Raw genomic sequence first — 27,475 nt, 5'->3', positions numbered from 1 at the left:
TAGCAGAGAAGAATGTCTGTGGAAGTTGGCTGGTAAACCCTTAAATGATGAAGAGGGCGGGGACAATTTAGAAAGGCCACCTCCTTCCAACAAGAATTTAGGAGGTACCAAGGGACCCATCAACACCATCAATTTCATTTTTTTTGTGAGCATATAGAGGGCTTTCACCAAAAGGAATTAATTCTACTAAGACATTGATCTATAGAAGTGTGCCACCAGGTAAACAGATTTTGGACTACTAGGTGCACAGACCGTAGAAGTCCAACTGGCCATATCCTTATGTTCCAGCTACTGGAGTTGCAGTCGAAGCCCACTCCAGCCTATCCAAATCTGTCTTGTCATGTGTGGGACACAGACCTTAAAAGTCTGCCCAGCAATGTACTCGGGTGCCAGCTACTGAAGTTGCCATAAAAATCCTTTACCATCCATCCTAAACCAGATTGCCATATACGGGAACAGACTATACAAGTCCGCCCAGCACCGGCCTTAGCTCATCATACCCAGCGTCACCATCTAAGTGTCACTTATTGTTGAAAAACCGACACAATGGGACTGTGGGGATATGTGCAGCTGTGAATGTCGTGGACACACCCATTTGTGGCTGCCTGCCTGACCAGCGGGGGGTGGGGGTGAAGGATGCCTTAGGAATGGGTGTTTTCTACAGGTCTGAGGTTCACAAGGTCCACATATGGTTTTCTCCAGCCTTGCACTTCATATCTCTTTTTGGCTGGCTCCTATGGTTTACCACCAGTCCTTGAACATCTGCATTTGTGTGGTAGACCCCATTCAACTTTGTCCATGTGCCCACCCATTCCAAGGGTTGAGGGGACCATTTTATTTATATATTGTAATTGCAAAAACGTTCACTCATCCCCACAAGCATCAGAATTCCAGCATCTTGTAAGTTTTAACCTTATCCCTGTCCTGCTCCTCATGTCGGTAGGCCCCGAGGAGGAGCCCCTTACCCTCTACAGGGCCAACTGCAAAATCTACAACGGGTGGGTTCCTCCAGTAACAGTTTCTGCTCTTCCTCCCCTGCAGGTGGCCCCTGGCTGGTGCCTGCCTAAACCCCTGCCCTCTGGCCTGCTGAACACAGAGTAAACTCGTCTCTGCTATGGCCAAGGACACCTGCTGCTTACTACCTGACTGGCTGCTATTGTGAGAGTACAGACGTGTGTATAACAGTTCCTTTCTCTCCTCATGTACGTAACCCCATAGTTGTAATTAGTTTGATTCCTTTCCATCCTCTACAATACCCATAGTTGCTGTAAATATGTCAATATGTAGATATGAAGCAGATGTTTGTGCATCTTCCAAAGCCCTCAGCCTTACTGGTAGTGGGCAAAAAAGCACAGGAACATAAGAATAACCATACTGGGTCAGACCAATGCTCCATCTAGCCCAGTATCTTGCTTCCAAGAGTAGCCAATCCAGGTCACAAGTACTTGACAGAAACCCAAATAATAGCAACATTACATGCTACCAATCTCAGGGCAAGCAGTGGCTTCCTCCATGTCCATCTCAATATCACACTATGGACTTTTCCTCAAGGAACTTGTCCAAACCTTTTTTAAATCCAGATATACTAACCACTGTTACCACATCCTCCGGCAATGAGTTCCAGAGCTTAACTATTCTTTGAGTGAAACAATATTTCCTCCTTTTTATTAGGATTTATTTACCACTTTTTTGAAGGAATTTACTCAAGGTGGTGTACAATAAGACACCGACAATGTCAGCTACGCTGCCTCTCTCCTTACATCGAGAAGGTAAATCTTATCCCAGTTGTGCATGTCATAACATCAAGACTGGATTACTGCAATGCACTATACAACGCTCTGACTACAAAGAGCCTGCACCAGCTCCAGTTGATTCAGAATGCAGTAGCAAGACTCATAGAAGGTTGCAAGCGACGTGACCACATCACACCATTTTCGTAAAAACTTCACTGGCTACCAATATAATACAGGGCTAAATTTAAAACTCTATGTCTGATCTTCAAGGCCCTCAAAGGAAATGGCCCTGAGTACCTGAAGAATAGGATGATCCTCTCTAAAAGACATTACACAATGTGATACATGAAAGCGAGCCTTCTCCGGAATAGTCCCCACACTCTGGAATGCACTGCCTGAAAGGCTCCGCTTAACACAAGAGAATCTTTATTTCAGGAAGCAGGTGGAAGCTCGGCTCTTCAACCAGGCCTTTAATGGAAGACATAACTAACTTGTTAGCCTCACTCACACACACGTGTGACTAGGGCTGCACAAACTGCAGCAGGACATGTTTATCCACTCCTACCCTAGCTGAGATAATATTTGACCATCTCTCTGACCTCATGTGCAACTTTCTTTAAATCAGTCACCTTACTTTATAACTCTTCTTACTCTCTTACCTATTTATATATTACATCTTTTCTTTACCCTTCACTATCATTTAAAATGTTCTATTATGTATTGTGTTGACACTGTAAGTAGTATACTATGCCATACTTTGTATTGTTATTTGAGTATTTTTACTGCTGTAATTACCTATAGCTCGTGTTTGATCTATTCTTACTGTACACCGCCTTGAGTGAATTCCTTCAAAAAGGCGGTAAATAAATCCTAATAAATAAATAAATAAATAAATAAAGTATTTCCATGTAATTTCATAGAATGTCCCCTGGTCTTGTACTTTTTGAAAGCGTGAAAAATTGACCCACTTTTACCCACTCGGGATTTTGTAGACCTCAATCTTATCTCCCCTCATCCATCTCTTTTCCAAACTGAAGAGCCCTAACCTCTTTTAACCCTTCCATCCCCTTTATAATTTTGGTTGTACGTCTTTGAACATTTTCTAATTCTGCTATATGTTTCTTGAGATACAGTGACAAGAATTGAATGCAATACTCAAGGTGAGGTTGCACCATGATGCGATAAAGGGGCATTATAGTATTCTTGGTCTTATTTTCCATCCTTTTACCTAATAATTCCTAGCATCCTGTTTGCTTTTTTGGCTGCCGCTGCACCCTGACCAAAAAAGGTTTCAGTGTATTGTCTATAATGACACCAAGATCTTTTTCTCGGGTGCTGACTCCTAGCATCAATATAATTTGGATTATTCTTCCCAATATGCATCACTTTGCATTTGTCCACATTAAATTTAATCTGCTTTTTGGATGCCCAGTCTTCCAGTTTCCTAAGGATTTCCTGCAATTTTTCACAGTCCACATATACTATGGCAACTTTGCACAGTTTTGTGTCATCTGCAAATTTAATTACCTCACTCGTCATTCCAATTTCCAGATCATTTATAAATAAATATGTTAAATAGTACCGCTCCCAGTACAGATCCCTGTGGCACTCCACTATTCAACTCTCCTCCACTGAGAAAAATGGCCATTTAACCCTACCCTCTGTTTTCTGTCCAATAACAAATTCCTAATCCACAGAAGGACATTGTCTCCTATCCCATGACTTTTTAATTTTCTCAGGAGTCTCTCATGAGGAACTTTGTCAAAAGCTTTCTTAAAATCTAAATACACTATCAGGCTTATTTTCGAAAAAGAAGGGTGCCCATCTTTCGACACAAATCGGGAGATGGGCATCCTTCTCCCAGGGTCGCCCAAATCGGCATAATCGAAAGCCGATTTTGGGCGTCCTCAACTGCTTTCCATCGCGGGGACAACCAAAGTTCACGGGGGCGTGTCGGAAGCATAGCGAAGGTGGGACTGAGGCGTGCCTAACACATGGGTGTCCTCGACCCATAATGGAAAAAAGAAGGGCATCCCTGATGAGCACTTGGGCAACTTTACTTGGGCCATTTTTTTTTACTATCAAGCCTCAAAACAGTTGCCCGAACTGACCAGATGACCACCGGAGGGAATCGGGGATGACCTCCCCTTATTCCCCCAGTGATCACCAACCCCCTCCCACCCTAAAAAAAACCATTTTAAATATTTTTTGCCAGCCTCCATGACAGCAGTAAGCAGGTCCCTGGAGCAGTTTTAGTGGGTGCAGTGCACTTCAGGCAGGCGGACCCAGGCCCATGCCCCCCCCCCCCACCTGTTACATTTGTGGTGGTAAATGTGAGCCCTTCAAAACCCACCAGAAACCCACTGTACCCACATCTAGGTGCCCCCTTCACCCCTTAGGGCTATGGTAGTGGTGTACAGTTGTGGGGAGTGGGTTTTGGGGGGGGGGGGTTGGGGGGCTCAGCACACAAGGTAAGGGACCTATGCACCTGGGAGCTTTTTCTGAAGTCCACTGCAGTGCCCCCTAGGGTGCCCGGTTGGTGTCCTGGCATGTCAGGGGGACCAGTGCACTACGAATGCTGGCTCCTCCCACGACCAAATGGCTTGCATTTGGTCATTTCTGAGATGGGAATCCTCGGTTTCCATTATCGCCGAAAATCAGGGATGACCATCTCTAAGGACGACCATTTCTAAGGTCGACCTAAATTTCGCGATTTCAGCATCCACGGCCGTATTATCGAAACGAAAGATGGATGCCTATCTTGTTTCGATAATACGGGTTTCCCCGCCCCTTCGCCGGGTCGTTCTGTGAGGACGTCCTCAGGAAAACCTGGGCGCCCCTTTCGATTATGCCCCTCCACGTCAACTGGCTCACCTTTATCCACATGTTTATTCACGTCTTCAATGAAATTAAGCAAAAAGTTGAAATCCTTGTCTGTTGTTCCAGCAATTTTTCATCTGATGACAAACTGAAGATCTTCAATAACTGATGCAACAACTTCAAATGAGTGAGAACCCTTCAGTCTAAAGAACAGACAAGCAGACTTCCTCTCTAAAAGACTACCAATCCAGTGGACAGTCAACCCAATGTAAAATTTTTCATGGGATGATCAGCAGTCTGTTAGAGAAATGTCTGTTCACCAAGAACTGCTACCAGCTTCAGTTTAATTTCTGCTTTAAACTCATCATTTCTGTTTGGCTGGAAACCAGTAACCAGTTCAACACAGGCAATTCCACTGTTGTTATAGGTTATATTCACTGAACAGCAAAATTTAAGATGAAATGATCCACTGTTTGCAATAGAAAAATCCTGTCCCTGGTTTCGCTGTTTCATGTGGTTTACTGAGGAATCTCACTTCCGCTTTTGCTTTTTTACTTTTAATTCCATATCATCTTGAAAATGCCCCTCTATGAAACTTCGTAAGTCTATGTGCTTTGAAAAATGAGCATCGTTATCTCCCTATTTTAATTTTATTAACAACATTCAAGATTTATGACACACAACAAAGAAACATTCAGCCAATCTGATTGCTAAACAAACTATTTTTAAAAAGTTAAAAATAAAATCTGACATCTGAAAAACAACCAGCTTGAAGTACAGTGAATAAGAATAAATACAAAAATGCAGCTATCACAAAACAGATCAATTAAGTCAAAATACCATTATGAAAAAGATTGAATCTGACTGGGGGAATAAAGGAGCTGTGTTATGAGTTTAAAAAGCCAGTAAATGCTCTATTCTGGTGCAAATAGTTACAAATGTTTACATTGCTGCAGGGTTTCTCACAGTAGGCTGGTTTCAAAATGGCTGCCCTTCCTCACATGGTTTTTATTTTAATTCTGATCATCTGGCATAATAAAACGATGTCAGTGGAAAAGCAGACTGCAGCACGATGCACTTCTGTGGTTCTCTACTAATATCACAATTTTGTTCTGAAATTTTCTGTAGGTTTGGGCTCTCCTATTGTACCAGCAGTGCACTACCTTACCAGGACCAATGTTGAAAATGTAGAAGCCTAGGGCAGAAACTGGGGAGGGGACCCCAAAGCCCACCTTTAGATTACGCCTCCTTCAGATTGAGCCAGGCTTGGGGCCTCTGTGATTTAGGGGCAGAGGGCAATTGCCCTGGTTGCCACCCCTTAATGCCAGCCTTATGCCTTACCGCAGCTTAACAATCCTTTCACAGTATCCCTTACATAGCAACAAACTGCGCTTTATGCGCCTCTACCAGCATAGGGTGTAGAGTGTTTAATACAGCATATCAACTCCATCGCCTCAAAAGACTTAACAAAACTTGAAATATGAGTACAGCAGTCATAGAGCTTCTAAAAGAAAACCGACAGCTTCTGCAGGGGTCCGGATGGACATTTCTACTACTACTACTAATCATTTCTATAGCGCTACTACATATATGCAGTGCTGTACATATTATGAGCTATCTATAATAATAATACTCACCTGGAAACATTCTGAAGCTCACTCTGTGGGAGGGAAACACTGAAGGCTAGGCTCTCAGCTCACTCACTCTCACTCATGCACCACTCACTGTCACTCATAGACCCGCCCTCAGCCACGCCCCTTCCGGACATAATTCGCGACCCCAACGTTCTAAATGAAGCCTCCAAACCGCTCCAAACTGGAAGTGTGAAGCGTCCTGTGCCCCGCCCTCCCCTCTGAACGTCATCACGAGGCGGGCTGAGCACATTCCAGGAAACAAGATGTCCCCCTGCCCACCCTCAATGATGTGTGCACCGCCCTCGCTTCACAACGTCATGACGTTTGGCGTGACATCGACGGTGGGGCGGGGAAACAACGCGATCACGTCACCAGTGGGGCGGGGAATGCAGAAGCCTTGGAGAATCACCAACAAAAAAAACAAAAACGTCATCTTCGGGGGGCGGGGAAGGCAGTCACGCAACGCGATGACATCGACGGCAGGGCAGGGAAGCCACAAGCTGCGGAGAATCGCCAACAGCAAAAAAAAAAAACTGTCACGGCGGACCGAACGACCCAAACAACTTGCGCCTGGAAGGTGGTGGTGGGGGGGGGGGAGTAGAAAGCTGCAACTAAGATGACAGGAAGGAAAAGGAAAACTTTGCTAGCGCCCGTTTCATGCTCTTCGGAAACAGGCCTTTCTTACTAGTGTTCTATATATCGCACTTAAAAAAAAATCAGCACTAGAAAAAAAAAGTCTAAATTTAGGAGCGGTTTATAGAATACACCTAGCGACCGTCTGTGCGGCTAAATTTAGTCGCAGGCAGTTAAACCAAGAGGTGTATTTTCAAAGCACTTAAAACTTACAAAGTTACAAGCAAAACGTGGTGTAAATGTCTACACCTAAATTAGGTGCAGGTGGGTGTATTCTATAAGAATGCACATAGTTTTTAGAAATGCCATCAACCCACCCATTCCATATTCCTTTTTCAACTATGCGCTTTAGAATTTATGCGCATTTCTTTACAGATAACGCTAACGTGCTTACAGGGAGAAATCCTAGTATCATGTGATCTCCTTCGGTTTAGAATAGAAATAAAGAGCTTTTCGTGAGAAGTATGAATGTGGTTTGAGAATGAATGAATGCAGATAAGGAGCACATTGTTTGTTATGATAAAATTATAATTGGAATTTATAAGAAGAATAAACTGTTGCAAATTTGGAAACGCAGTTGCTTGATTTATATAGTATATGAATATTCAATGAGGATACACTGAATACCAGACTGGCTAAGCATCTCCCAGAACAGGTTTAGGAATCACTGCTTTAGGAGACTGGCAGCAAAGACAGTACATAAGAAGCAGATTTCAGAATAAGGACTAGGGTCTGACTAGACGTTAGAAGACCAGACTGACAGTGACTGTCAAAACTAAGGTCAGTGATCCACATGGGACAGATGCTGAACAGCAAACAGAACACCATTCTTGGACTTAGATGGAAAGTGTGGGAATGGAGAAATCAGCTATTCTGGTACCTGACTGAGAGCTAATAGCAAATGTATATAGTTGCGCAGAGAAGTTCTGAGAGAAGAGGACATCTCTGTGGGTAAGTGGCATTATTTTATTCTGAGCTTGGTAACTTAAAGATTAGGGTTTAAAAGAGGAATTGTAGGATATTGATAAACACAGTTAGAATTTTAAAATAAAAAAAAGCGTGAAGATCCAAGATGGCGATCAAGTAGGACGCACGGGAGGAACGCTCTCTCTTTGAACTAACAAACTTACCTTTTTCCTGTTGAAGCATACCGAAGAGAAAAGGTAAACCTAAGGGACCTCCCCTCCCGAGGCTACAACCTCTCTCTTCTGGTCAGCCTTCCATTGCTGCGTATATGGTGTTCAATCCGACGGGCGAATCCTTAGCTGCAACAGGGAAGAGTCCCGGCTTGGAGGGTAAGACTTCGCTCAGCCCGCTTGGTCAAGCAACCCCACCACGACCACAACTCGACGGTGTCGGAGTTCCGAGTGCGGAAAGCAACAACTCGAAGGGGCAGCAGACCCTGTTGAGGGAAGTGGCGTCAGCTTCTATCAAGGTGGCAGGGAATAGTTCACCAACCATGGTGGGGGGAGAAACGCTATGTCTATGCAAATTGAATCTTGTCTTAAGCATCTGGCCTGTTTCTCCAATATAGCATCCTTCGTTACATTTTTTACAATGTGGTATATATCATTCAGTGTAAAAAATGTAACGAAGGATGCTATATTGGAGAAACAGGCCAGATGCTTAAGACAAGATTCAATTTGCATAGACATCACATGAACAATACAGCCATTAGGGCCCCCACCCCGGTGGGACAGCACTTCACAGAACCAGGACACTGTACCAGTGATTTCACAGTGAGAATACTGAAAGGTAACTTTAAAACCATACAAGAACGTAAGACCTTTGAAGTCAGAATGATTGAATATTTTAACACCCAACAGAAAGGACTTAACAAGGACCTGGGGTTCCTAGCCCATTATAAACCATAAAGCTGTATGTCTCTGTTGATCACCCCACCCCTCACCTACCCACACCCATCCTGTTAGAATATCAATGATATGCTTTGATGTCCCCATGCATACCTCCGACCCACCCTCATCCTCCCACCCTGTCAGACTGTCATAGTAATGCTTGAATGTTTTCACTTATATACACTGTCAGCTAGCACATTTGCTTATTTCCGATCTGACGAAGAAGGGCAACCTTCGAAAGCTAATCAAGAAATGTATTAAGTTATGTCCAGTAAAAAAGGTATCATCTTATTTTCTTCCCCATAGTTTTGAAACTTGAAGTTTCTGACACAGCTTAAAGATTACGGTTTAAAAGAGGAACTGTAGGACATTGATAAACACAGAATTTTAAAATAAAATAAAATAAAAAACAAATAAGCAAACTTTATTAGCTAGTCTCCACACCCTTTTCCCCATAGTTTTAAAGCTTGAAGTTTCTGCCACAGATTAACAGATAGTCTCTAGAAGGCACAGAAGGGCCTAGTTCAGTCCTGGTGCGAAGGTGGCAGACCTCACGTGTCACCTAGATAGGATTTTAGATAGTGGTGGGGAGGAGCCGGCTGTCTTGGTACATGTGGGTACCAATGACATAGGAAAATGTGGGAGAGAGGTTCTGGAAGCCAAATTTAGACTCTTAGGTAGAAAGCTCAAAATCAGAACCTCTAGAGTAGCATTTTCTAAAGTGCTACCTGTTCCACGCGCAGGGCCTAAGAGACAGGCAGAGCTCCGGAGTCTCAATGCGTGGATGAGACAATGGTGCAGGGAGGAGGGTTTTAGATTTGTTACGAACTGGGCAACATTCTGGGGAAGGGGGAGCCTATTCCGAAAGGACGGGCTCCATCTTAAAAAGGTGAGACCAGGCTGCTGACATCGGCATTTAAAAAGGAAATAGAGCAGCTTTTAAAATAGAGACTGGGGGAAGGCCGACAATTTCTCAAAAGCGCATGGTTTGGAATAAGATATCTTTCAAAGGTATCACCAAAACAGGGAAGATAGGGTATCCTGATAGTGAGGTTGCAAAAGAAACCATAGTAGATCAAGTGTCCTTAAATAAAAATAAAACGCAGACAAAAGATTGCAAATTAATACTGTCAAGTATGAGCATGATTTATTTATTTTTTATTTTTGTTACATTTGTACCCCGCGCTTTCCCACTCATGGCAGGCTCAATGCGGCTTACATGGGGCAATAGAGGGTTAAGTGACTTGCCCAGAGTCACAAGGAGCTGCCTGTGCCTGAAGTGGGAATCGAACTCAGTTCCTCAGGACCAAAGTCCACCACCCTAACCACTAGGCCACTCCTCCACTATGTAAATAGGAACAACAAACAGTTTGAAATGTCTATATGTGAATGCCAGAAGCCTAAGAAATATGATGGGAGAATTAGAATATATTGCACTAAATTAAAAATTAGATATAATAGGCATCTCTGAGACCTAGTGGAAGGAGGATAACCAGTGGGACACTGTCATACTGGGGTACAAATTATATCGTAATGATAGGGTGCATCGAATTGGTGGAGGGGTGGCATTGTATGTAAAGGAGGGCCTTGAATCAAATAAGATTGAAAATTCTGCAGGAAACAAAACACATCTTGGAATCTCTATGTATTGAAATTCCATGTGTAAAGGGGAAAAGGATAGTGATAGGAGTGTACTACCGTCCGCCTGGCCAGGATGAACAGACAGATGTAGAAATGTTATTGGAAATTAGGGAGGCTAACAAACTGGGCAACACAATAATAATGGGCAATTTCAATTACCCCGATATTAACTGAGTAAATGTAACATCGGGGCATGCAAGGGAAGTAAAATTCTTTGACAAAATCAAAGACTGCTTTATGGAGCAGCTGGTACAGGAGCCGACAAGAGAAGGAAAAATTCTAGACCTAGTCCTTAGTACAGCGCATGATCTGGTGCGGGAGGTAATGGTGATGAGTCATCTTGATAACAGTGATCATGATATGATCAGATTTGATATTAGCTTTGGAGTAAGTATACACAGGAAATCCAATACGTTAGCGTTTAACTTTCAAAAAGGAGACTATGATAAAATAAGAAGAACGGTGGGAAAAAAAAACTTAGAGGAGCAGTTGTGAGGGTCAAAACTTTACATCAGGCGTGGATGCTGTTCAAAAATACCATCCTGGAAGCACAGGCCAAATATATTCCATGTATTAAACGAGGGAGGAAAACCAAATGACAGCCGACATGGTTGAAAAGTGAGGTGAAGAAAACTATTAGAGCTAAAAGAAAATCCTTCAGAAAATGAAAGAAGGAACCGACTGAAAACAGTAAGAAACAGCATAAGGAATGTCAAGTCAAATGCAAAGAACTGATAAGGAAGGCAAAGAGGGACTTTGAACAAAAGATTGTGTTGGATTTAAAAACACATAGTAAAAATTATTTTTAGGTATATTAAAAGCAAAAAGCTGGCAAAAGAATCAGTTGGACCGCTAGATGACCGAGGGGTAAAAGGGGCGATCAGGGAAGACAAAGCTATAGCGGAGAGATTAAATGAATTATTTGCTTCGGTCTTCACCGAGGAAGATTTGGGAGAGATACCGGTGCCAGAAATGGTATTCAAAGTTGACGAGTCGGAGAAACTGAATGAAATCTCTATAAACCTAGAGGATGTAATGGGGCAATTTGACAAATTGAAGAGTAGCAAATCTCCTGGACTGGATGGTATTCATCCCAGAGTACTGATAGAATTGAAAAATGAACTGGCGGAACTATTGTTAGTAATATGTAATTTATCTTTAAATTCGAGCATGGTACCCAAGGATTGGAGGGTGGCCAATGTAATGCTGATATTTTAAAAAGGTGTCAGAGAGGATCCGGGAAATATAGACTGGTGAGCCTGACATCGGTACCGGGCAAAATGGTAGAGACTATTATAAACAAACAAAATTACAGAGCATATTCAAAAGCATGAATTAATGAGACAAAGCCAACATGGATTTAGTGAAGGGAAATCCTGCCTCACCAATCTATTACATTTCTTTGAAGGGGTGAACAAACATGGAAAAAGGCAAGCCAGTTGATATTGTGTATCTGGATTTTCAAAAGGCGTTTGACAAAGTACCTCATGAAAGACTCCAGAAGAAATTGGAGTCATGGGATAGGAGGTAGTGTCCTATTGTGGATTAAAACCTGGTTAAAGGATAGAAAACAGAGAGCAGGGTTAAATAGTCAGTATTCTCAATGGAGAAGGGTAGATAGTGGGGTTCCCCAGGGGCCTGTGCTGGGAAGCTGCTTTTTAACATGTTTATAAATGATCTAGAAATGGGAGTAACTAGTGAGGTAATTAAATTTTCTGATGACACAAAGTTATTCGAAGTTGTTAAATCGCGAGAGGATTGTGAAAAATTACAAGAGGACCTTATGAGACTGGGAGACTGGGCATCTAAATTGCAAATGACATGTAATGTGACCAAGTGCAAAGTGATGCATGTGGGAAAGAGGAACGTAATGCAAGGTTCCACGTTAGGAGTTACCGACCAAGAAAGGGAGCTCGGCGTCGTTGTTGATGATACATTCAAACTCTCTGCTCAGTGTGCTGCGGCGGCTAAGAAAGCAAATAGAATGTTAGGTATTATTAGGAAAGGAATGGAAAACAAAAGTGAAGATGTTATAATGCCTTTGTATCAGTCCATGGTATGATACAAGCAGGTAAACAAAAAAAGCAACACTGGGCCTTCAAGACTGAGACAACAAGAGTATTTTATTGATAAATGACCCGACACGAGCCATGTTTCGGCGTCAAATAACGTCTGCCTCAGGGGTCTAAAACAACAAAACATATATAAACATATAATTCACCTTAAAAAATAGTTAAATAATCAAAAAACGATGTTGAGAAAACATTCATAAAATGGATCATAAAACATAGATTGGATAAAATAATATAATCTTAAAAATCAATCATAAGATGGAATATAAAACATAATAAAAGACATATTAAGAAAACATCACTATAGATCATATCCTATGACATGTCTAAAATATCAGAGCAGCTTTCTCCAGAAAATTAGCAATAGAGAGAACACATATATTATTTTTATTTATTTATTGATTTATTGCATTTATATCCCACATTTTCCCACCTATTTGCAGGCTCAATGTGGCTTACAATTTTCTGTCATGACTTATGCCATTTCAGAGTAAAGATACAATTGGTAATAGATATATAACATGGATGATAAAGTGAACAGTCAAGTAACAAAGGGAAAAACATACAATAGGTATCAAATATTGAACATGAATGACATAATAAAATTAACCAATACAGTATAGGGAGAAAATGCTCCGATTGTTAAGTAAATGATGGTAAATTATGATGGGGTTGGGGGGGGGGGGATTTGGGGGGCTCAATACCCAAGGGAAGGGTGCTATGCACCTGGAAGCTAATTGTGCTAAGCACCTGGAAACAGCCTTTCGCCCTAAGTCAGTAGCTCACCTGACTCAAGCCAGCACTATTTACCCCCAACACTACCTTCTCTACTTTTCTTCTGCCTTCCTTCTAGCTTCATCTCCCCTCCCCAAAGACTGTCTTTCTCTGCAGCCTAGCAATTTCCCTCTGTCCTATGGCTTCCTCTCTTTAGTCTTTCTTTAAATTAATAGTTCCCCTGGTTCTCAGGCCACTGCACTAACCATTAGGCTACTCTTTCACTCAAAAGCTAAAGTAGGATTTGAACTTGGGTCCTTAGATTCACAAATCCACTACATGAACAATAAGGCCACTCTTCACAATTGAATCTGAGTCTCAAGAGTGAGAACTTGGGAGTTTGGAAACTCCAAGACTCAAAGTACTGAGAGACATACAGTGCCAGAAGGATTCAGTTCTCAGAATGGTATCAGGAACAAGGTGAGACAGGGGAGCGGGGAAACTGAACTAGCGTGCTAGCTATGGGAAGGGGATGGTTGGCTGATTGGTTGGTTGTGCTTGAGAAGGGATATGGCTGTTGAATTTAACCATCCTGAGGTGCTTAAAGGCAAGGTTGGCCAATGCAGGGATAGCTGCTCCATCTGACCATCTGGATAGTCCTCTGTCTGATACTGTAATGTGTTAAGAGAACTGAAAAGTTTGAGATGTGTGTGTTAGCATGTGACTGCTGCACGTCTTATCTTTCACCTGGACCGATATGCTCATATCACCCCTCTCCTCAAGTCCGATCAGGTACCGCATACAGTTCAAGCTTCTCCTACTAACCTACAAATGCACTCAATCTGCAGCCCCTCATTACCTCTCTACCTTTATCTCTCCTTACACTCCTACCCGAAACCTCCGCTCACAGGACAAATCCCTCCTCTCTGTACCCTTCTCCACCACCGCCAATTCCAGGCTCCGCCCTTTCTGCCTCACCTCTCCCTATGCTTGGAATAAACTTCCTGAACCCATACGCCAAGCCCCCTCCCTGCCCATCTTCAAATCCTTGCTTAAAGCCCACCTCTTCAATGTCATCTTCGGCACCTAACCATTATACCGCTATTCAGGAAATCTAGACTGCCCCTATTTGATTACTGCACATTTTGTCCATTAGATTGTAAGCTCCTTTGAGCAGGGACTGTCCTTCTTTGTTAAACTGTACAGTGCTGCGTAACCCTAGTAGCGCTTTAGAAGTGTTAAGTAGTAGTTGGCAGGGGCGTATCTGGACTCCGGCGGTAGGGGGGGCCAGAACCAGAGGGAGGGGGCACATTTTACCCCCCCCCCCGCCGCCGCCGAGCCCCCACCGCCACCAATGACTATCTTCACCCCCCTCCCGCCGCCAACCCTCCCCCGCTGCCGTTCTTACTTTTGCTGGCGGGGGACGTCAGACTCCGAAGTGGATTTCAACAGCGCCTATCACAGCAGCACGGCCACGAAGGCCGAAGATGAATTTTAAACACCGCTGGGCGGCTGGCGGGGGGTTTGGGGTCCCCCGCCGGCTGAAGAAGAAGTTTTTACGGCAGCGGCAGGTGGAAGCAGACCTCGGCTGGCGGGGGTTGGGGTCCCTCGCCAGCAAAAGTAAGAACGGCAGCGGGGGAGGGTTGATGGTGGTAGGGGGGTCCAGGGCAAAATCTGCGGGGGCCCAGGCCCCTGAGGCCCCACGCAGATACGCCCCTGGTAGTAGGGGGTGTGTCTGGGGTGAAGAGTGGGTATTTCTGTGTTGATCAATTAGTGCAGCTACATTGCCATGTGCTGATTAGCGCATAAGCCCCTACCACCTACAAAATAGGCTTGAGGTCAGTGTGTGGTAGCACAGGAGGGGTGTGTCTGGGGCGGAGAGTGGGTATTTCTGCACTGATCAGTTGGTAAGTGCTCACCTGATTTTTTAATGGCCGTGCATTAATAACAACATTATTAATAGGGAAAATGGATCATCTTCCTGCTGCAGTAAAAATGATCTTTGCATGTAGGGAAAACCCCACATAAGGGGAAAGGGAAATGGGACTTGATATACAGCCTTTCTGAGGTTTTTGCAAGTACATTCAAAGTGGTTTACATATATTCAGGTACTTATTTAGTACCAGGGGCAAAGAAGGGTTAGTGACTTGCCCAGAGTCACAAGGAGCTGCAGTGGGAATCGAACTCAGTTCCTCAGGATCAAAGTCCACTGCACTAACCATAGGCCACTTTCTACCCCAGCTCAGCAAAAGGACCTTTGTGTACCCTTTATGTAATTTAAATATCTGTGTTATTGCATAGATTGTGAATGACAGGTGAGACACAAGATACGTGCTTGTGAGAGAATTAACAATACCAAAGAGGGTGGGGCAGTGGAAAACAATTAAACACTTTGCTAATTGAAGCAATAACCTGCATTTTACATGTCCTTAATAGCCAGCTACCACATTTTATGTTTGAGCTCCCCAGACCAGGCCTCTAATTCTTAGGAATTTACAGAAAGAGAAAATGTAATTACCATTTTTTTTTACAGCACAGACTACCAACCCCCATTCCAGCTGGCAGATTTGTTTACAATCCATCAAAGAGACCTGATACATGAATCGGCTCCATCCCATAATAGGTAATTTTCTGCAGCTTTTCTTGAATGCGTGAAGCATATCAGATTAAGAAGGGGGGGGGGGGGAGCTTTACAACTACATTTGTTCATAAGTTTAAATATGGCATTAGGAGCCCAGTTTCCACAATTACAGCCCCAAATTAAAAATAACGAAGAGAAATCATTTAGAAAACAGGCAATGCTTGCAAAACTTGCTGGTTCTCGTGGTAATGTGTCAATTTAACAACAATAGGTTTGAATTAAAAAACGGTGATAATTCCCCCCCCCCCCCCCGAACTCCCTATTCTCGTACAAGGTCACTACATAGTGGGGAAACAACTGTACCAAGCGCTGGCTTCTTATTGGCTGAGATTCATCCACCCTTGCCATCGGACAGCACGCACACCCCGGGGCATTAAAGCAAGGCGCACACCACCTGTATACATGTAACAATATACTTACTGCAATGGACAGGTTGAAGGAACAGCAAGTACTTCAATCAGGCGGTCTACATTTCTTAAAATTTTTCGGAGGCTCCATCTCCGCATGTTCCTTCATTCTGGATGAGAACGCATAATCGTTTTAACGCAGCTGAGATCTTTGTAAAAACAAAAAAACATATCTTAAGAAAACAAGCATAAAATTGTCCAACAATATTGCATTGTTAAGACACGTATGACAAAAAGCATCGCTTATCAACGGATACACTGTGAAGCTGTATTCTCTGCCAAAGCATATTTTTTAACTTGATTAATAAATATCGGACTTCTCAGCTTCCCGTGTTCCAGGAACCGCACTATTTTACCTACGGGCGGCAAACTTTCAGGTTTTCTAGAGCCGCCTCGAGTCTTTCGAGGAGCCAAACACATGACGTCATCTGACTTGGAAGCTGACGGACGGTCGCCTAGCGACGCGCATTAATCTTTCCTTTACTGAGTTCTCAGCCCCATTTCCCCATTGAAGGCTCGGAGGGCGTGTATAATCGCAGTGCCAGATCGGGATTGGAGAACTCGGACTGGTGAAGTAGCATTGTACAAAAATGTGCAGTGCTTAGCTTGCAGATTTGTAGCGCTCTAGAAATGTTAAATAGTAGTAGTAGTAGTAGATTGCGGCCAGAAATGCACCATATAGATATCTCCTGTCCGTTTTCTCCTCGATTAGCCTCCTTCCTTACTTATCATGATTGTGTAGGTTGTGATATGGTATATCTTTGGTAGTTTTTTTGGAGGGGGAAATGTATTAAATGAAGCCTAATGAGCAGGGCCAGTGCAAGGATATGAGGTATCTGGAAAAAAACACCTTCAATCTTGCGTCCCCCTCCCCCCCCAACAATAATTATGGCCAATCCTCCCAGAATATCCTGGCAAGAACTGGCTCAAATGGATGTGTTGTGTGCTGTGCCAAATTTTGCTGCTCTTTCTCCATTTTGAGCCTAGCCTTGCACAAGTCTTGGGGCCCATATCACTAGAATGGCCTTACACTAGAAGGCTTTTTTTTTTTTAATTTATGGCAAATACGATATTTTTGTGCACATGTAATCCCCCATCCTAATGGGGATTACTAAGAGTGTATAGTTAGAAACTCTCCAGAATCACAGGGGGGAGAGTTAGAGATATAAGAGGAGTGTGAATGCAACCCAAGGAGGTGGGTTCTGGAAATAACTTGCAGAAAGAAGATGCTGTTGAGGGATGATTGATATTTGGGTAGGAATTATAATTGATAAAAGGGATTGTAGAGGGGAACTCCGGGGTCTTTGGTTGCCTGTACCTCCTCCTGGACCCTTGGAGGAGAGGAGAGGAGGGTCCTGGAGTGGCAGAATAAACTAAAGCTGATTTAAGGAGAGTTGCTGCCTCTAACTGCAGCAACTGACAAAGCGTGAGGAACTCTGGGTGGGCAAGGGGAGCCCAGCCGTGGAGCAGGTAAAGCCTATTCAAGGCCAACGTGTAACTCGAGAAGTGCACCGCTGGAAGGAGGACAAATATTTGCCTGTACAGGTTATAAAGTGGTTTACCTGCCGGTTACAGAAAGTTCAGTAAAGTTGAATTTTCTTGAAGTGCTATGTGGTTCTTTAGAACAGGAGTGAGGACGCTTGGTCCCTGGACAGGTAAGGCCTCACTGAGAAGCCTAATTCCCATTGCAGCTCCTTGTGACCCTGGGCAAGTCACTTAACCCTCCATTGCCCCTGCTACAAAAACAACAAAACTTAGATTGCCCACTAGAGACAGAGAAAGAACCTGCATGTGCCCAGGATTCTGTATAGCGAGGCTTAAGTTGTATTCAGGATTTGTGCGTGCAACTTAGTTAAGCTAACCAGCACTGATAATTGCCACTTAACAATCAATTATTGACACATTGGCATTAGAATTTACATGCAGAACTGATGCATGTAAATTCTAAGTCACGTAGTTGAAAAGGAGGTGTGGCCATGGGTGTGAAATGGGCGTTTATAAAATCTATGTGTGTGGTTATAGAATACAGTCGGTCCACATGTAATTTAGACGGCATTTACACCAAGTTTTACTTGGTGTAATTGCCCATGACTAAATTTAGTTGCAGGGAAGGGCGCTCAGAGTATTTTATAAACTGTGTAGAAATTTAGGCTTAATCTATAAAATATGCCTATATTTAGGTGCACTTTATAGAATATGCCTAGGACTATTTTGTTTTGGTGCCAGTTTCTTTTAGGTGTCATAGTTAGAATGTAGAAAACAACAAAGAGGACAAGAGGATATCAAAATATCAAACAAACTAACCTCTTGCTTAGAAAACTGCAAAGTACTTTAACAGTACTAGAATCCTGTGAAGTGCCAGGACATATGATAATGAGAAAAGGAAAAAGCCTCTGTGCCCACACCTCCACCCAATATATAGTTTAATAGAGTAAGAAGGAAAAACTGTGGGTAAATTTTCTTCATTGGCATAAAAAAATCCTTATCGCAATTCTCAATACTTTGTGCTATCTCTGCGATACTTTGTACCATACCTTGTAAGCCGCACTGAACCTTCTATCGAGCAGGAAAGAGCCGGGTATAAATGCTATAAATAAATAAATAATCTTTAGGCTAAAACTTCACAGGATAAACATCAGTGGAATTAAAAATACAAGTTAGAAGTAGAAAAACTTAAACTTCCAAAGCATGTGTAGAGATAAATATGCAGAAGAAATTAGTCAATCACACCGACTGTGGCCAGAGTTTCACCGTCAAAGCTGTCTCAAGGCGTGCATTACATAAAAAATTAGAGCACGGTACATCTTCAATGCATTAGGACCGTCACAGCAACCCCTCCCCTAAGGCACCTCCTCCTCTGATTGTGGGGTTTCGGTCTGTGGGGAAATAGACAATGAAATCGCCTCACTGAAACAGGAGCATGAACTTACCCAGCGGGTTCCCAAGAGTTGTCTGCACAATTTCTTGGTGCTAAGATACAAATATTTCCTGATTTAAACAAGGATATGCAAAAAAGAAGATGGGAATTCATGGGATTGAAACCAAGAATTATCGCTTTGGGTGAACTTTTGTATTAAAATTTGCATGTAGATGTCTAGTATCCTTAAATTTGATTATGTTTTTTTGTATCCAAAGAAAATGCAGGAATTCATAATATCTAAAGAAGGGGGTGGTGGGTTTACCCTGAATGCTCAAACAGGTTAACTATGCTGAAAATCATTTGCAGGTATTTAGCGTTCCCCCTCTCTGATTGATTTCTGTTAAAAGTTCCTTAATTTTATTTCCATGTATCTTGTCTCAGTAATGTGGACAAATTTAGAAGTTTATTTTCCTCACCTTGGTTAAAGGGAAAAATTATCTTATTTAATTTTTGTCTTTATTTCAATGCATTTATGTAATGTGAATGTAATAATGAAACTTATAAATAAATAATAAAAAATGTTTTGCAGTAACAGTACAACACCAATTATCTGCATGTCCAATTATCCAGACCAGTTCAGCCAGAGTGGGGACATGTCCACCTGCATCATCCCCATCTCATTTCCCTCGCCTGTGGCTCATTATCTGCCCCCTTGTAAATCTACCATGTAGAACGGTACAGTACCTTCCCAGCCAATCATCGTCACAGTCCGTGCAGTCTGCTGCAGGAAATGATGTAAACTAGAGTAGAGATGCAGCAGAGAAAAGCGTTGCCTTTTCATATTCACACAAGAGCGGGGACGCAATAGTGTTAAAAATGGCATCAAAGTGAAAAAGGCACGTTTTGTCATTAAAAGTCAAAATTGACATCATGGAGAAATTAAGAAAGGGAGAATGGTGTAGGAACATCAACAATATTATATAATAAAACGCACTGTCAACGTTCTGAAGCCGAGAAAGTGAAGACTTGAAGCATTCATGCGCTCTGTAAGGCTCCATCTCCTGAATTGATGTCACATAGTTCCGGGTACATCAGCCGCAGCACTGACCAACCGCACTACAGCAGCATAAGGCCCCGCCCCTGCTGCCCTCGTCACAATGACGCCCCCCCAGGTCACGGCCGCTGCTCAACCCTCCACCCCTCCCGAGGTCACCACCCTTCCCCCTCCATCCCCCCTGAGGTCGCCCCTCCACTCCCCCCCCCCCCAAGGTCGCCGCCCAGGCCCAAGAACTAATTAAAACAACAAAAATGCTTTAAAAAAGCAAACACGGCACTGCAGGCAGCCATCAGGCATTGGCTGTCGGCTCTGCAGCCACTCCTTTCGCCTCTCACATCACTGCCCCTGGAGCAGACCCCGGAGGAGCGCAGCGAACAGAGCCCATAACACAAAGGGTTGTCCAAGATGCACTAGAAGGGTTATATTCAGAGACAGCCCAACCATTACTCAGGATTTGATGGTCAGCAGCTCTAACAGCAGCAGCTTCTGATGGATTCCAAAAAGAGGCTGCTGTCAAAGCAAAACAGATCATGACAGCCACACAAATTCAGAGAGACAGCAGTAAGTGCTTAATACCTTTGTATCAGCCCTGGTTTTATTCTGTATCACAGAGAGTGAAAGGAATCCAAGTTACTCCTGGATAGAAACTCCAAGTTTATTTTATGAGTCAGCCAGGGGTATGGCCACAGCGGCTCTGTACTTTTGCAAGCGCCAGCATAGGGGGTGCAGGCTGAGCTCTGGAGGCTCCTGTGGTCCTGCATCTCCATCCCTTCCTCCCCTCACGCAAATATTTCTGTCAAAGGGTTACCCCTTTGCTGCTCTGTTCTGCCGCCCCCACTCGACACAACTAGCTCTTTTTCTTTTTGACTGTGCGGAACCACAGCCACAAGCAGTGTGTGAGAATTGCTACTCCTGCTGGCGGTAACCCTTTGACAGAAATCTTTGCTAGGAATGCCCCCATTTTGCCCATGACCCTCCCATTTCCATGCCCCTTTTTTTGTGCGTAAAATGTAGGTGCATAAGTTCTAATTAAATCTGATTAGTGCCGATACTTGTTAAAAAGCCAATTATTGGTGCTAATTAAGTCATTCAATTAAATTGTGCACGCAAATTGGCACACACCCAAATTTGTGTGTGAAAGTTTTGGTGATTTTTGTAGAATTAGGGGGATAGCACACAAATGCAAGGGGCGCACAGGTGGGTGGGGCAGGTGCAGATCATGGGTGTCTCCCTCACACACACACACATTACATAAGTAATGCCACACTGGGAAAAGACCAAGGGTCCATCGAGCCCAGCATCCTGTCCACGACAGCGGCCAATCCAGGCCAAGGGCACCTGGCGAGTTTCCCAAATGTACAAACATTCTATACATGTTATTCCTGGAATTGTGGATTTTTCCCAAGTCCATTTAGTAGTGGTTTGTGGACTTGTTCTTTAGGAAACCGTCTAACCTCTTTTTAAACTCTTCTAAGCTAACCGCCTTCACCATGTTCTCCGGCAACGAATTCCAGAGTTTAATTATGCGTTGGGTGAAGAAAATTTTTCTCCGATATAGGATAGTGTCATTTACAGGCTGACGTGTCACATTTAGGTGTGTGCATTATACCTACGATAGACATGTTATAAGAATCAGGGTGCGCAGGTGCGGTTACAGAATATGTGCTTAGCATGCTGCATCTACGCACCTCACTTTTGGCACCTTTAATGAATTGCACCCAGTGTGTGCTGTTATTTGAACATTTTTACTGCTGTAATTGTCTGTTGCCTATGTCCGGCTTATTCTTGCTCTACACCACCACCTTGGGTGATTTTCTTCAAAAAAGAGGTAAATACATCCAAAAAATAACAATATGGGAAAATGATTATATAGTAACATAGTAGATGACGGCAGAAAAAGACCTGCACGGTCCATCCAGTCTGCCCAACAAGATGTATTACTTTTTGTGTATACCCTACCTTGATTTGTACCTGTCCTCTTCAGGGCACAGACCGTATAAGTCTGCCCAGCACTATCCCTGCCTCCCACCACCGGCTCTGCCACCCAATCTCGGCTAAGCTCCTGAGGATCCATTCCTTCTGAACAGGATTCCTTTATGTTTATCCCATGCTCATCCTACCATTAGCTGGGGTTTAGCATATCATGACCCGAGATTGTATGACTGTATAAAAACAATTCAGAAAATGAGAAAACATTTAATGTTGTCAATGAAAAGGTAAAACCACGTGTGACCACCTAAACTTCCAGAAAAAAACTAAAAACTAACCTGTTTAAGAAGGCATACCCTACCAATCCATCATAAATGCCTGATCTCGGCAACACAACAAAACTAAAGTACGTAATGGACATAACACAACTCTTCCGTTGTACGATTCCCAAATGTGGCTGTGCCACATGAACTTTACCTTACCACAACATCACTTTGTATTTGTTTACACCGGAGTCTGCAAACACCTCTCCGGTACTATGTAAGCCACATTGAGCCTACAAATAGGTGGGAAAATGTGGGATAGAAATGTAACAAATAAATAAAATAAATAAAGTTTAGAATTGTGATTCAGAATTCTGGCAGTGTGCCCTGTTCCCAGTAAACAGTAGATCTACCAAAGCAGTGTTTCTAGGAGTGAATCTAGTTAACGTTTCTTCAACGTGTCTAGTCTTTTCAAAGGGTTTGTTTATCACCATGCTAGCCTTACTGAAAGGACTGCTCATAAATGGAGCATGCATTTTCTTTTTGTTTAAACGTTTTATTTTTACAAACAGTGGTGCCAAAAACAAATACAATATAACATAGTAACAACCCCCCCCCCCCCCCCCAAGTCCTAGGTCTAACAAATATCCCTTTTAACAAAGACCAAAATTCAATCCTCTTTATAAATCAACCAGTTGACAAATAATGGAGCCTAGATCTTTCTAAACACAGAAAAGTTCTGTCTTAACTGCAGCAATTTCTTTGTAGTTCCTAGTGACATACACAGTATTCCACCACATATTCATAGACAAGACTGTATTGTCTTTTAACTCGGACAATATAGACCATATAGCTATGGCCATAAGTAAATAAAATAGCTTTTCCTACTCCTTACTTAACAAATGAGATAAAGTAACTGATCACAACACAACAGCCATATAACTGAGCCTGGTGTAAATTCTTAACACATTTATTTAATTCGATCCCATACTGGCACACAAAATCGTTTTAAATTCATACAGGCAAACAGCATATGAAATAGAGTTCTCATAGCAGACCCATAAGACCAGCATTTATTAGAACCACCAGCCCCCAATTTTGCAACTTTGGAAAGGGTCCATAAGGCTCTATGAGCCAAATAATACTTTCAGGCTTATTTTCGAAAGAGAAGGACGCCCATCTTTCGACACAAATCGGACGATGGGCGTCCTTCTCACAGGGTCGCCCAAATCGGCATAATCGAAAGCCAATTTTGGGCTTCCCCAACTGCTTTCCGTCGCGGGGACAACCAAAGTTCCCGGGGGCGTGTCGGAGGCGTAGCAAAGGCGGGACTTGGGCGTGCCTAACACATGGGCGTCCTTGACCCATAATGGAAAAAAAAGGGCATCCCCAATGAACACTTGGACGACTTTACCTGGTCCTTTTTTTCTTACGACCAAGCCACAAAAAAGTGCCCAAACTGACCAGATGACCACCAGAGGGAATCGGGGATGACCTCCCCTTACTCTCCCAGTGGTCACTAACCCCCTCCCAACCTCAAAAGAAATTTTTTAAAATATTTTTTGCCAGCCTCAAATATCATAGCCAGCTCCATGACAGCAGTATGCAGGTCCCTGGAGCAGTTTTAGTGGGTGCAGTGCACTTCAGGCAGGCGAACCCAGGCCCATCCCCCCCTACCTGTTGCACTTGTGGTGGTAAATGTGAGCCCTTCAAAACCCACCAGAAACCCACTGTACCCACATCTAGGTGCCCCCCTTCACCCCTAAGGGCTATGGTAGTGGTGTACAGTTGTGGGGAGTGGGTTTTGGATGGGTTTTGGGGGGCTCAGCACACAAGGTAAGGGAGCTATGTACCTGGGAGCTTTTTCTGAAGTCCACTGCAGTGCCCCCTAGGGTGCCCGGTTGGTGTCCTGACATGTCAGGGGGACCAGTACACTACGAATGCTGGCTCCTCCCATGACAAAAGGGCTTGCATTTGGTCGTTTCTGAGATGGGCGTGCTTAGTTTCCATTATCACCGAAAATCAGAAACGACCAAGCCTAAGGACGACCATCTCTAGGGACGACCTAAATTTCAAGATTTGGGCATCCCTGACCGTATTATCGAAATGAAAGATGGACGCTCATCTTGTTTCCATAATACGGGTTTCCCCGCCCCTTCGCCGGGACGTCCTGCGAGGACGTCCTAAGGAAAACTTGGGCGCCCCTTTTAGTGACCACTGCTGATAGCAATGGCCTGCACACTTTAGTTGAAAAAATTTCACAACGTGGCTTGGGAAGACTTTTCCCCAAATCAAACTCTCCAACTCGCTCAAGCATAACACAGGTATACCCCCCACAAGACTTCATCTTTCATCTTCATGTACATAGTAGATGACTTTTTGGGAGAGTCCACCAGAGCAACATAAAAATCAGTCAATTCTTGAGTCACACCAAGCAATCGAGCAACTGCCTGCATGTGCTGCAAGCAATGCTTTAGCTGTATCCATTGATAATGATGCCTACTTTGCAATTTATATTCCCTCTCAAGCAGCTCAAAAGTTTCAAAAGTTTTAAATTTACCCTCCCAAAAAAGCTGATGCACAAACTAAATACCCCTAGCCTGCCTGGAGTGGAGGAGTAGCCTAATGGTTAGTGCAGTGACCTGAGAACCTGGGGAACAGGCTTCGATTCCCACTGCAACTCCTTGTGATTCTAGGCAAGTCACTTAACCCTTCATTGCCCCAGGTGCAAAATAAGTACCTGCATATAATAGGTAAACCACTTTGATTGTAACCACAGAAAGACAGTATATCAAATCCCATCCTCTTTTCCCCCACTGAGGCCAACTGAACTTTTCCTCTTATATCTTTAGCTCAGGATTGAACCAGAGAGAGGTAACCTTTGGTCCAGGCTAGAACAGTTTCATATGTTGGGCCATAAAGTTTATAACACCTGGTGTAGCACTTATCACTGGATTATAAGATACCACTTTCTGAGTCGGAGCTGTTAGCAAACTACTCAGAAGAAATGGACTAACCATTGCCCTCTCCAGCTGTAACCACCTAAGCACCTTCCCATCTGCAAGCCATTCCATAGCAGCAGCCATCAGATAAGCATAATGATATAACTTAAAATCTGGAAAATTAACACCCCTTTTACTTCATGGTGTTTTACCCTTCCACAAAAACCTATAAATCTTCCTTTATAATATTTTATAAAAAGAATCAGGATATGGAACAGGTAACACACTTAAAATATAATTTACCTTAGGCACCAATGAGGCTCATTTTCAAAGCACTTAGCCTCCCAAAGTGCTTTGAAAATATGCCTCAATACCATCTTGATAGTGCCCAAATGCCCCCACCAAGACAGATATAAGAGTGACCACTTCAAAAGAATGCCATCAATTAACCACAGCACCACCTCTTTATTAAGTTCTAAAGAACACTCCACAGAATTACCATATCACACCCCCAAACATTTCAACTTCAACTTATCAGGAGCCCACATAAGAGGTAGGCCACATAGATGCTGCCTATGGGCATGCACTTTGGAGGCATGGAGGGGCATTTTTGATATGACGTCTAAGACCAATTTGGGATGTTTTGTGAAACATGTCCAAAAATCGAGTGACATAGCAATTTTTGAACCAGAAAAAGTCTATTTTTTTTTTTTTTTTAAATCACAGAGAGAGTGGTGGATATGTAGAATGCCCTCCCGCGGGAGGTGGTGGAGGTGAAAACGGTAATGGAATTCAAACATTCGTGGGATAAACATAAAAGAATCCTGTTTTGAAGGACTAGATCTGCGGAATCTTAGTGGAGATTAGGTGGTGATGCCGGTAATTGGGAAACAAAACCGGTGTGGGGCAGACTTCTACGGTCTACGCCCTATCGTGACTGAATAGATAGGGATGGGCTAGAGTGTAATTTTTAAGGGGCTTCAACGTTAGCTTCAGAACTTAGTACAAGAAGAGTGCTGGGCAGACTTCTACGGTCTGTGCCCTGAGAATGGCAAGGACAAATCAAACTCAGGTATACATATAAAGTATCACATACCATGTAAAATGAGTTTATCTTGTTGGGCAGACTGGATGGACCGTACAGGTCTTTATCTGTCGTCATTTACTATAAACTATAATAAATTTCTTTTTGTAACTCCCCCCCCCCCCCTGTTTACAAGAACCACATGGCAATGCTGACACAGCTCATTCAAAGTGAATGGGCTGTGTCGGCATTAGCGCACTGGCAGCTGCTAGCGCGGCTTTGTAAAGGGGTGGGTTAGTCATGTTTGAAACAGGTTTAGACAAAACCATCTCAATTTTTGCCACAGACATTTTGGTTTTGTTCCATTATGGCAGAAAGACATTGAACTTTTGGGAACGCACAAGTCCTGCCCAAAACATGCCCCCAACATGCCCCCTTGAAATTTGGACAAACTGTGGAGAAAAACATCTCAAATCAGAGTTTCGAAAATTGCAACTTAGATACTTTTGTGCAGGGCCGCCGAGAGACTAAGCCGGGTCCGGGGCTAGGCCGCCCTGCCTCCGCCCCCCCGTCACTCCCCCCACTGCTGCTGCCCCCCGTCGCTCCTCCCACTGCTGTCACTCCCCGCTGCTGCAGTCCACGGTCTCACGTGCCTGCCTCCATGGCTCCAGGCCCCCTGCATTCAATGCAGCAGTCGCAGATTGCCTCTCTTCTGGCGTTCCCTCCCTGTGTCCCACCCTCATCTGATGTAACTTCCAGTTCCTGCGAGGGCGGGACACAAGGAGGGAAGGCCCGAAGGGAGGCGATCTGTGACTGCCGCTTCAAATGCAGGGGGCCCGGAGCCGAGGAGGCAGGCAGGTGAGACCGGGGACTGCAGCGCCCTTGCGGGAATCGGAAGTTACATCAGACGAGGGTGGGACACAGGGAGGGGAATTTTGCCCCCCCCCTGCCCCCCTCTCGGCGGCCCTGCTTATGTGAGAAAAAGTCCTGCCGCTTTATGACATTTTTCTCTTTTCAAAGTGAACACCATAGCCACTGACTTTTCTCAGTTAATCTTATAACCAGATATCCCAGAAAGTCAAGACAAGCAGAGTAGTCAAGGATTGTGTACATATATAAAGCAATAAGTTATCTGCACAGGCAGACAATTTGTAACTTCCACCTAACACTTCATCCATACAACATTATCAGCCTCTCTAATAGCTATAATAAGTGGTTCTAAAGCTTAAAATATTTAGAGTGGATAAGC

The 27,475-nt window shown here is 43.6% G+C and overlaps 1 protein-coding gene across 3 annotated transcripts in view; it reads right to left on the bottom strand.

The window, feature by feature from the left end:
• The window catches only part of LRRC8B (leucine rich repeat containing 8 VRAC subunit B), a 52,308-nt gene that overhangs the window by 23,748 nt on the left and 1,085 nt on the right, over nucleotides 1–27,475 (bottom strand). Inside the window, exons 1-2 of one of the 3 annotated variants that reach the window (XM_030206108.1) lie at nucleotides 16,512–16,556; nucleotides 16,165–16,300 (exon numbers count right to left, since the gene is read on the bottom strand). The gene's annotated coding sequence lies outside the window, so the exon portion shown is untranslated. Of the gene's footprint in view, nucleotides 1–16,164; nucleotides 16,301–16,507; nucleotides 16,557–27,475 lie in introns of those variants that run through there. The other 2 variants (XM_030206107.1, XM_030206109.1) reach the window with 2 other exon arrangements.

Source organism: Microcaecilia unicolor, chromosome 6 (assembly GCF_901765095.1).
Source record: "Microcaecilia unicolor chromosome 6, aMicUni1.1, whole genome shotgun sequence".
In the NCBI taxonomy this organism is placed as follows: Eukaryota; Metazoa; Chordata; class Amphibia; order Gymnophiona; family Siphonopidae; genus Microcaecilia; species Microcaecilia unicolor.
Note: the sequence above shows the minus strand (reverse complement) of the source record. Positions and strands in the feature narration are given on the sequence as shown.